Source organism: Talpa europaea (assembly GCF_964194135.1).
Source record: "Talpa europaea genome assembly, chromosome: 3".
In the NCBI taxonomy this organism is placed as follows: Eukaryota; Metazoa; Chordata; class Mammalia; order Eulipotyphla; family Talpidae; genus Talpa; species Talpa europaea.
In genome coordinates this window covers 22,294,038-22,305,067 of record NC_140069.1, presented here as the reverse complement: position 1 = coordinate 22,305,067, position 11,030 = coordinate 22,294,038, and positions in this window count along the sequence as shown.

The following is an 11,030-nucleotide window of genomic DNA, read 5'->3' as shown; positions in this document are numbered from 1 at the left end:
TGGGAGAACATTTTTGCACCCAACACTAATGATAAAGGACTGATCACAAAAATCTGCAAAGAGCTGATGAGACTCAACAACAACAAAGAAAATAACCCAGTCAAAAAATGGGCAGAAGAGCTAAAAAGAAACTTCTCTGAAGAGGAAATGCAAATGGCCAACAAGCATATGAAAAAATGTTCAACATCACTTGTAATCAGGGAAATGCAAATCAAAACTACCATGAGATACCATCTTATACCAGTGAGAATGGCACATATTAAAAAAACTAGCAACAACAAATGTTGGCGAGGGTGTGGAGATAAAGGAACTCTCCTGCACTGTTGGTGGGAGTGCAAACTGGTCCAACCACTATGGAGAGCTGTGTGGAGATTTCTTGACCTACTAAACATAGAGCTTCCATAGGATCCAGCAATTCCACTCCTAGGGATTTACCCAAAGGACACAGAAACATCAATTCCAAAGAGCACCTGCACACCTATATTTATAGCAGCACTGTTTACAATAGCTAAGCTTTGGAAACAGCCCAAATGCCCAAAAATAGATGACTGGATCAAGAAGATGTGGTACATATATACCATGGAATATTACTCAGCATTCAAAAAAGATAAACACATGCAATTTGCAGCAACATGGATGGCGCGGGAAGGGATCATGCTCAGCGAAATAAGCCAAAAAGAAAAAGAAAAATACCGGATGGTCTCACTCATAGCAGGAATCTAGAAAACTTAAATAAGGGACCAGGAAAATGAATAACTATAAGAAAGTGAAAATCAAAATCAACAAAAAACTATGAACCAGAGACACTTTTTGGGGGGTGGGGGGCAGGGAGGGGAGGGATTGGGGTCAGAATGGGGGGGTTGCAATTGTATGGGGAATATAAAAATAAAATTTATTATAAAAAATAAAATAAAAAGAATTGACATTGAATATAAATCATGTGAATAAAATTATAAATAAATGTTCAAAAAAAATGGAGATATACAAAAAAAAAAAGGAAATAGAAGCCTGTGATTACACGAGTCCAATCTAGAAATACAAAATTGGAAGAAGTCATCTGCTTCTGGTGGTTTGTAAAATTCCAAGTGTGTAGAGAAATAAAAGGGCATAAAAATTAAAAAAAAAAAGATATGAGTGGAAGAAATCATAAAAGCAGAAAGATATGATTATGTACAAATAAAAAGTTCTGAAAGTTAAAAATAATTAAATACACTTAAAGGCAAAACAAGAAACAAGACTAATGTCTGATACACAAAAAGTTCTTATGAGTAAATTATTAAAATAACAATACGTTTGGAAAATGGGAGAAAATATGTATAAGTACATTAAAGAAAAATTGGAATTGGCCATTACACATGAAATCAATACAACACTTAATTTTATTTAAAACAAGCTCCATTAAAATAAAAATTGCTTGCATAATCTACCAACTATGATTTACTAATCTGCTAAAAATCTAAGCCTAATTTCTATTTAGTGAGAGTCAGGGGCCTCCCTGGTGGTGCAGGGGTTAAGTCTCAGCACTATCAAGCTATCACCAGCCACTGTGGCATGAGTTCAATCCCTGGTCAGGGAGCTACCCACATGGCACAGCTGACTACTCCTGTCTCGTCTGCTGCTTCCTTCAGCAGTGTATTTCAGTAGATCCACCTGTTCTGCTCCCCATTCAGTCTCTGGTGAATCCTCTCACACATAGCCCCTCCCCTGCATCTCTGGCCTACACTCCAGTTCTTGCATGCATAAATAAAAACAAACAAAAATCATAAAGGTATCATATCAGAGGTCAAGGACCAAATCAATTAAGAGCCTTTAAGAAATTATTAATTCTACTTCTAGAAATCTAACCTAAGAACATAATTAGCACTTGGCTAATTAATGATATACAAAGATACAAAACACAGTGTTATTTTTGTTTAAAAAAAACCCTATTGAATAAATAATTACTTGTGAATAGGAAATTGGTTAAATCACTCATGCTACATTCATAAGATGTACTTAAATATTAATATAAGATGCTGTATACAATATTACGCTATGTGAAAAGAATGGCCTACAAAGTTTGTAAAGTGTAAGTTTTATTACAATTATAAATGAAGTTAAACATAAAAATAGAAAAATGAAGAACTTAGAAGAAAAATACATTAAAATATAAGTGATGATCATATAGGAGATTGTGGAATTGTTTCTATTTTTGTCTTTTACCTTTCTTTGTTTTCTTCTTTATTGTTTTTTGTATTTGTTTTTTTAATATTAGTTGTATCATAAAAAATGATATTAATATATTAATAGACCAAATTATTATCTCTGGATGGTGGGATTAGGGGAAGGTTTTATGGATTTCCAGTGTTTTTATATATTAAGTGTATGACCTGGATTTTTTTTTTTTTAAAGATTCATTTATTTATACAAATACTAGGGTACAGGCCAGATGTGCGGGAGGGCAAGAGGATTCACCAGAGACAGAGCAGGGAACAGAACAGGCAGACTGACTGAAATACACTGCTGAGGGGAGCAGCGGGTGGGACAGGAGAGCCTGCCACGCCACGTGGGAATCTCCCTGGCTGGCCGGAATCGAACCCTGCTGCAGAGGCTGCAGACAACTTTACAGCTCTGAGCTCAATCGCCTGCGCCACCAGGGAGGCCCTATAACCTGAATTTTTATAAAAATCATCCTTTCACATTATAGCCACCTTTGGGGGTCTCTGATGTTCTTGCAAGAAAAGAGATACCTTTCTCTTCTCAGAAAGTGTGAGATCTGTGTACTAGAATAGTAGAAATAGTTAAAATGTGACTGGGAGAAATCTTGTCACTATTTTTCAGCATGAGTTTCTCCATGGCGCAACTGTTCGAATAGTTAAAAAGCTCCTATCTAGGGCCTCCCTGGTGGCACAAGGGATTAAGCACAGCACTATGAAGCTATCACAACCTCTGCAGCATGAGTCCGATCCCCGGTCAGAGAGATATCCATATGGCGCAGCAGACCTCTCCTGACTTGCTCGCTGCTCCCTTCAGCAGTGTTTTCACTCAATGTGCATGTTCTGCTCCCCACTGTCTCTGGTGAAGCCTCTCACCCTCCACACCTCTGGCCTGTACCCCAGTTCTTGTATGCATAAATAAATTTTTTTAAAAAAAGCTCCCATCTAATTGCTTCTAAGGAATGGTTTTAATTCTATCCTCTCGGGCCCACAAAGTATATATAATCCTTCTTTTACATGCAAGCCCTTCAAATATTGGAAAAGATTTCATCCCCCCTGGGTCTTCCCAAGGCTAAATATCTCCAGATTTTTCAACTATTTCTCATAGGTCATGATTTTGTCTCTTCAACTTAGATGCCATCCTTTGGACACACTTCCTTTTTTTAAGACAATTAACAAAAGAGAAAACCTTGTTCACTATTTTTAAAAAACATATAAAAATTAATGGCAAGATTTCTATTCAGAGTTATGTATTTTTCAGTATTATTTATTAGGAAAAAAATTATTTTCCCTTTAAAATGTATATTTGGGGCCTCCCTGGTGGCGCAAGAGGTTAAGCACCGCACTATGAAGCTATCCACAGCCTCTGCACAATGAATTCAATCCCTGGCCAGCCAGGGAGCAACCCACATGGTGCAGCAGACCTCTTCTGACTCGCCCGTTGCTCCCCTCAGCAGTGTATTTCAGTCAGTCTGTTCTGTTCGCCGCTCTGTGTCTGGTGAATCCTCTCATCCCCCTGCATCTCTGGCCTGCACCCCAGATCTTGTATGCATAAATAAACAAATCTTTAAAAATAAAATAAAATGAATATTTGCAGGAGCTGTTCTTCATTTTAACTGAAGTATTCAGAAAGATCTAGGTTAAGGACATACTACTAAATAATTTAATTATTCCTGAAGGCAGTGCATGCGTGTTTAGAAGCATAGGCTCTGGAATCAGGCCATTTGGTTTCAAATTTTTCTCTACTATTTATAACTGTATGATCTTGAGCATAACTCTGTTTCCTTCTCTGAATGGGAGGCAAAAATAGTAAACATCCCATTGGTTACAGAGAATTAAATAGAATCATGTATGTAAAGCACTTAAGAGCACAGTGCCTGATTTTTTAGTAAAATTGTCAATATATGTACTCAGACATTTAAAAATCTTCAAAATAAATCTATAGAAACATAGTGACTATATGAAACATCTATATAACGAGAGAACATGATCAGAAAGCATAATAGTAATTAACAGTGTTTTTGCAATATTTCATTTCCTAATTCTAACACATCACTTGATTTTAAAAGTGTTACATTACAAATTCAAGTCAATGGATACAAAACTTTATTGCAGGGCCTCCCTTGGTGGCACAAGGGGTTAAGCACTGCACTGCGAAGCAATCCGCAGCCTCTGCAGCATGAGTTCGATCCCCAGCTAGCCAGAGAGAAACCCACATGGCGCAGCAGACCTCTCCTGTCTCACCCGCTGCTCCCCTCAGCAGTGTGTTTCGTCGGTCTGCCTGTTCTGCTCCCCACTCTGTCTCTGGTGAATCCTCTCACCCCCCGCGTCTCTGGCCTGTACCCCAACTCTTGTATGCATAAATAAATAAATCTTTAAAAAAAAAAAACTTTACTGCAAAGAACACAAAACACAGGGCAGGTAGGCCTGTAATCAAATTCAATATTACAGGGGAAAATTCATGAGAACTTGATTTATGAAGAGGAGAGGGGGTTATAACAACAATGAAAACTGTTTTTGTATTGTGTGCTTAACTGTGCCAAACACTCATTGGAAGAGAAGGAGGAAGAAGGTGATAAGCGGGAGCTGGGGAGCTGGGGAGCATGAGTGGCAGACAACAGGTCCGGGGCAGGCACAGTGTTAATTGCTTGACATGAATTGTTTTGTTTAATCCCATAAACCTAAGAAATAAGTTTCAGAAATAATCTTTGGAGAGGTTAAGTAACTTGCCCAGGGAGACAATTTATAATTAGCAAAGGATTCAAACTAAGTTCTTAAATACGAATTATTGGGAAAAACTGTTTAGATAGGGGTAACAAAAGGATAGGGAGGAAAAATGAAGATCTGGTGTCTACATGACAGAATCTGTATTGATCAGAGATATAGATTGGAGCAGCGATGTGGGGGTTGGGAGGTGGAATAAAAAGAGTAGAATAAATCTTTGGTTTTTTGCATTTTTGAAGGCAATATCCAAGACACTCTAAGTAAAGAAAATTGGAACATTTAGAATACACGAAATCAATTTCACATTAAAGGTCGATGACAACACTTGAAAGACTAGATAACATTCTCAATCCTTCCATTTACCTAAATCTGATTTCTGGGAAAGTAAAATGAAACATGGAAGATAAAAACACTTGCCTTTTATTTTGTTTCATCAAGGTGATTATTTTTTTTAATTTGATAACTTTAGAGAGGCTCATATTAGCCTTGATTTGATAAAATTAAGTTTAGCAATGGGAAATCATTTTCACCAATGTTTCCTTAAATTCATACACCAAAGGAAACCTTTTGGGACCCAGAAGCAAGGTTTAGTCATTCCATATTCACTTTCAGAGAGATGCAGAGTCTGGCTGGTGATAGCGCCATGCTAATGCTTTCTTCTGGATACACACCTGATTAAAGGCCTGGGGATCAAAGAGCAAACCACTTACAGCAAAGTGCTGCAGCCCCAAAAGCTCATCTGTGAATGGAATTACTTAAAACTATTTTAAAGGGTCATCACAAAGAGGGTGGTTATTTTTAGAAATGAGTTTTCTTTTGATACAAAGAAAAATGTTGGCCATCTCCCTTATGTTTATAACAACATTCCAATTTAATCTTCAGTTTAAAAATTCTTTAATTATTGCACAACAGAGTTTTGTTGATTGCACAACACCCACATCTCTGTTTGACACTAAAATCTAGACTTTCCTACGTGTGTGTGCACACACACATTCTTTTCCTTTTTGGTAGTGATATATATATACATTAAAGCTATGGTTTACAATCTTACTTCTGCTCTGAGGGGAAAATTATAAACATGAATGACAGAAAAAATGTCTGTTACAAAACATTGTATTCTTACTAATTTCTTTATTACTTACCCCAATTTTTTTTTTCTGGTAACAGCAGGGGAGCTGGAAAGGAGCAGAGCTTTATGCAGGTATCTGTTCCAAAAGTTTATTCTTTTGAACCCGAGGTCCCTATTCTCTACCACCTAAACGCATCAACGTGCATATATATATACACACACACAAGGTCTTCATGCAAAAGTATCCAATAGGTGTTGGAATTAATCTTAGGGTGATGATTAGAATCTGGTACAGGAAAAGGTCTTCCAATCTAAATTTCCTTTGTTAGTTATCATGACTATCACTGAAAAATCTGGAAGAACATACGCCAAAACACACAACCGCATGATTTTTTGTCCAGTCATACATAAGAATCCAGCATAATTATTCTTGAATTAAAATCAAAAGCAATTTTATAAGAGATCTATGTTATTTTAAATCCTGAGACCTCATCTAGTACTCAGTAGATAAGAATCACTGTATTTTCTTCACTTTTGTTTATAGTGAAATTAAAAATTGAAAGAAAAAAAGTCATACCAACTTAAATAAGTTATGTGAAAAAATACTGCATATAACTTTATATTTTATATGCCTTTGGCATTTCTATTTTGAGCAAATTGTTCTAGTATGGTGTAACCCTTAACTTTTCCTAGTCATATTGTTTTATAAAATTTTAAGATTGAACTTTTAAAAACAAACAAGCAAACAAACAAAAAACAAAAGAAGTTTGTCTGCTAGAAGACAGAACCAAAAAAACATTGGGTAAATTAAAAAAAAACACACACACATTAGTTTTGCTTCTCTACAATTTAGTCATTATAGTAGAATATAAGTTTCAAACACACAAAACCTCGAGTCTCCTGGTGCATCTTGTATTACCATCTCTTATTCCACTGGCATTCCTATGTTAGAGCAGAATGTTCTTAGGATAATTTGGCTGAAAAAAAAAGTTACAGTTCTTCCTTGTTGTCTATTCAAATATCCAGAGATGCCCAAGGGAGTGCTTTCACTTTTTTTCCTTAGCAACACTAGAAGGGAAAAAGCTGTTATTTTTAAAAAACTTTGATAAGTGATGTTTCACTAAACTTCACCTAAATAAGAGAACTTAACACCCTATAAAAGAAATAATTTTGTCAGTATAGATAGTTTGCTTCTTTTTTTTAACTTTATAGTCAACTCTTCTTCCCAAGTCACTAATGGCCAGACCAGAAAAGGTTGCCAGATGATCAAACGGTAAGGCAATTTACATTACTCACTGGAGACTAACTTGAACCAATATAAATGATTATAGGTGATTGTTAAATAAAGGTAAAAATACAGGGGCCTCCCTTGTGGTGCAAGGGGTTAAGTCTCAGCACTAAGAAGCTCTCCATAGCCACTGCAGCACTAGTTCAATCCCTTGCCCGGGAGCTGACCCACATGGCACACCAAACCTCTCCTGTCTCACTCTCTGCTCCCCTCAATAGTGTATTTCAGTCAATCTGCCTGTTCTTTTCCCCACTCTGTCTCTGGTGGATCCTCTCGCCCCCACCCCTGAATCTCAGGTCTGTACCCCAGTTCTTGCATGCATAAATAAAATAAAACTTTAAAAAAAATAGTAAAAGTAGGGGCCTCCCTGGTGGCACAGGCAGTTGAGCGCAGTGCCGTGAAGCTATCTGCAGCCTCTGCAGTGCCGGTTCGATCCCCACTGGCCTCGGAGCAACCCACATGGCGAGCAGACCTCTCCTGTCTCACCTGATGCTCCCCTCAGCAGTGTATTTCGTCAGTCTGCCTGTTCTGTTCCCGTTCTGTCACTGGTGAATCCGCTCATCCTCCCACACATCTGGTCTGTATCCCGGTTCTTATATAAATAAAATAAATCTTAAAAAAAATAGTAAAACTATATACCAATTAAGAGGAATTATTATTCTTAGTGAAAGTTCACTTGAGTCTTACAGATCTTCAAGGAACATGGCACCAATTCCCAAGGCAAGGGAGTTATGACCAGATAATCGAATTATGTCATCTATTAAGATGTGAGTCAAACTGGTTGCTAGATCTCAGGTGATCTACGAATCAATGAGAACATCCACATCCTGTCTGGTATTTTCTAGGACTGGTTATACTAACTTACCAAGAGAAATTTAATTTTTTAAGTAAAAAAAATTAGAACAAAAGTTCAAGACCTATATATGTCACAGCTTCTTAAGTTTTGTCCCCATTATGTAGTATTTATGCTGACAGCAGCACTTATGGGACTAATGTACTTTGAATATATAAAGATAAAGCTTCTGATCTGCCATTATGGGATTCCTGCTTTAACCTTTGTTTTTAAAAGATATGGTGATTTTAAGCTGATCTATCTGCACTTTTTTCAGGTCTCCCTCACCAATATAGAATGCACTTAAAAAACAGTTGGCAAAGCTTCAAGGTGCAAATGTGTGGCTAGAAGAGCAGAAACACTGATTTAAGCAGATATGGACCATTGCTCTGGCCTGATTAACGAACTCAACAAAGACCGCTAATCATGTACTTCCTCTCTATGCAGATCATTTGTCTTTAAAACGAAGTGAAAGCTGCATATTCCCAATGCAGACAACCAGAGGGAATCACAGCAGTGCCCTCTCTGTTGGACTGCTGCTTTAACATTTCCCAAACACGACCTGTGTACCTGAATCACGGAATGGGCTCTGAAGAAATGAATGTCAACTAAGTGTGCCTACTGTTTGCGGAGCACAAAGATCAACGAATCCTGGTTACTGTGCTTAAAGTGCAATGCAGAGGGCAAGAAAAAAATGTTCATAAATAAATGCAATCCAATAGTATTTTATTCCCCTAGGAAAACTGCCAGATTTCAAGTCCTGATTTAGTATCTTCCTGTGATCCCTTTTTTCCCCACCATGGTGTTTTATACTAACATACTTCTGGTTCTCAAACAGTTGCCATCAAGCACTGAACAGCATGGAATCTTAGATGTATACCTTTAAGCAATCAGACTTACAGATACATACACAAGCAGACTTAACTTATTTACCTGGAATAGTGCCTAAGTGCCCAAGCTGTTTCCCAGATCAAAATGTCAGCTTCCCTTCACCCTTTAATTGTCCTCACAAAACTTAAAAACAAAATTAATCAATCTGGCATTGTTCTCCCAAGCTCATCAGACTAAATAGAAGTCAGCACAAGAGTCACAGTTTTAGAACCAAAATAGGAGATGCCTTAGATTAATGTTATTTCTTGCAGCTTCTAACAGTCAAACAGTTTATTAAATACATGAGATGAAAAATTAACAAAATGTAACTGTTTGTGCTACCTCTCCAGGAAGTTAACACTTTTCCAGAGGATGGCTTGATCCCTGAGAGAATTAAAAATGCATGGCAGTAAATTATGCATGGATAACACACTAAGCAGTTTAACAGCAGAGCTATTTTCTAAGAGTCTGATTAAAGCCTCATTGGAAACTTTAAATATTTCACTCCAGCAGATAGTTTGGCCCTAACCTTGATTACTTTTCTTATTGATGGTCTTTGCTGCTCATTATTTTCATGTTGACCTTTACTGCTGAGGTGATCCTGATTTAGGATTTTAATTGCTCCTATGTTAAGGGTGGCACTAGAACCCATAGGGTTAAATTGCCCAGTAACTTCTTTGAGATACTTGAAGATATTTAAGGATACCTGTACTCCTTCTGTTACAGGGCAGAGAGAGGGGCAGCCCAAACCCCGCAAACCTGCCTTTTTTATGTAGGGTTCTGCCATCCGCCGCATCAACACAAAAATTATGAGATTTTAATGGGAAGGAACTTTAATACAATTAGGAAACAATACAGGAAAGGCAAAGAATATAGTTTCTAAATCAAGCACCCAAAGTTACCCGTCCCCTCGTGGGTAAAACTCCATCCAAATGGGATTGGCCCAGAGCAAGGCCCCAAAGCCTGCCACAAGTCCAAAGCATCTTCCAGTGGGGACCCACAAAAAAGGGTCAGAAACAACCAGACAAGCCCGGAAGGAAAAGAGCAAAATTAACATCAAGATAAAAGCTGCCATTGTCACCTCCCTACGGGTCTCACCCACATCTGTGTCACCCAGTCCACGACCAAAAGACAAGCGCAGTTTCTTCACGTGTCTCTAGTCTCCATGCGCCTCCTTTAGGTCTCCTTGCTCTCCATCCTCCTTTCTTCCTTCCTCAGTCTCCTCTGCAGCTTCTTCTCTCCCTGCTCAGCTCCACCCTCCCTGAAACCTGGAATCTCCCCCTTTCCTGGGGACCACCCTGTTACACTTCCTTTGTCCATATAGCCTCTAGCTGGAAAACAAAACACAGGCTGGCAAATAACATCAGTTCAGAAGGCTGTGAACTTGGAAGTCAATAGTTCTGCATTCTGTCTACCTGTCTTCCTGACCAGTGGGAAGTAGAGAGAAGCAAACATTTGAGACCATTCATATATCTACTTCTCTCCATTTTTTTAATTCCATCATTGCCAAGAGCAAGAAAATGACAAATTTTGAAACTTCATAAACCATAACACCTTGTCAATGTGTTTCCACATACAATAGTACTTGCCATATTACGTTTCTGTGTGTCTCAGTCAACTGTGAACTATGGAGAGAAGGCCTATGATGTTTCTTTGTATTTTCTAGTAGTCAGGCACACAAGTCACTTAATGTTGACAAGAGACAGAACAGGAAATCAGAGAATAAGAAATATATGATTTTGTTCCAGACCACCTGATAAGAATAGAATGAAAATTAAGGTTTGGGGCAGGTACTAGCATTTATCAACCTTTTCCAATTCCACATATTTTTCCTTGCACTATTCTGAACATTCACTCATTCATTTAATCATTTATCAAGAAATTCAGTAATAAAAAGGCAGGTATCACCCATAAACAAATGAAAATGTCAGTTTTGGACAAACGTTAACCAACTAATCACGATATCAATTATGAAATAACAAGTTGGACAAATTCATATGAGATAGACTGTAACAAAAGCTAGCCTAGCCAGGTTAAGAAAAATTTTCCTTG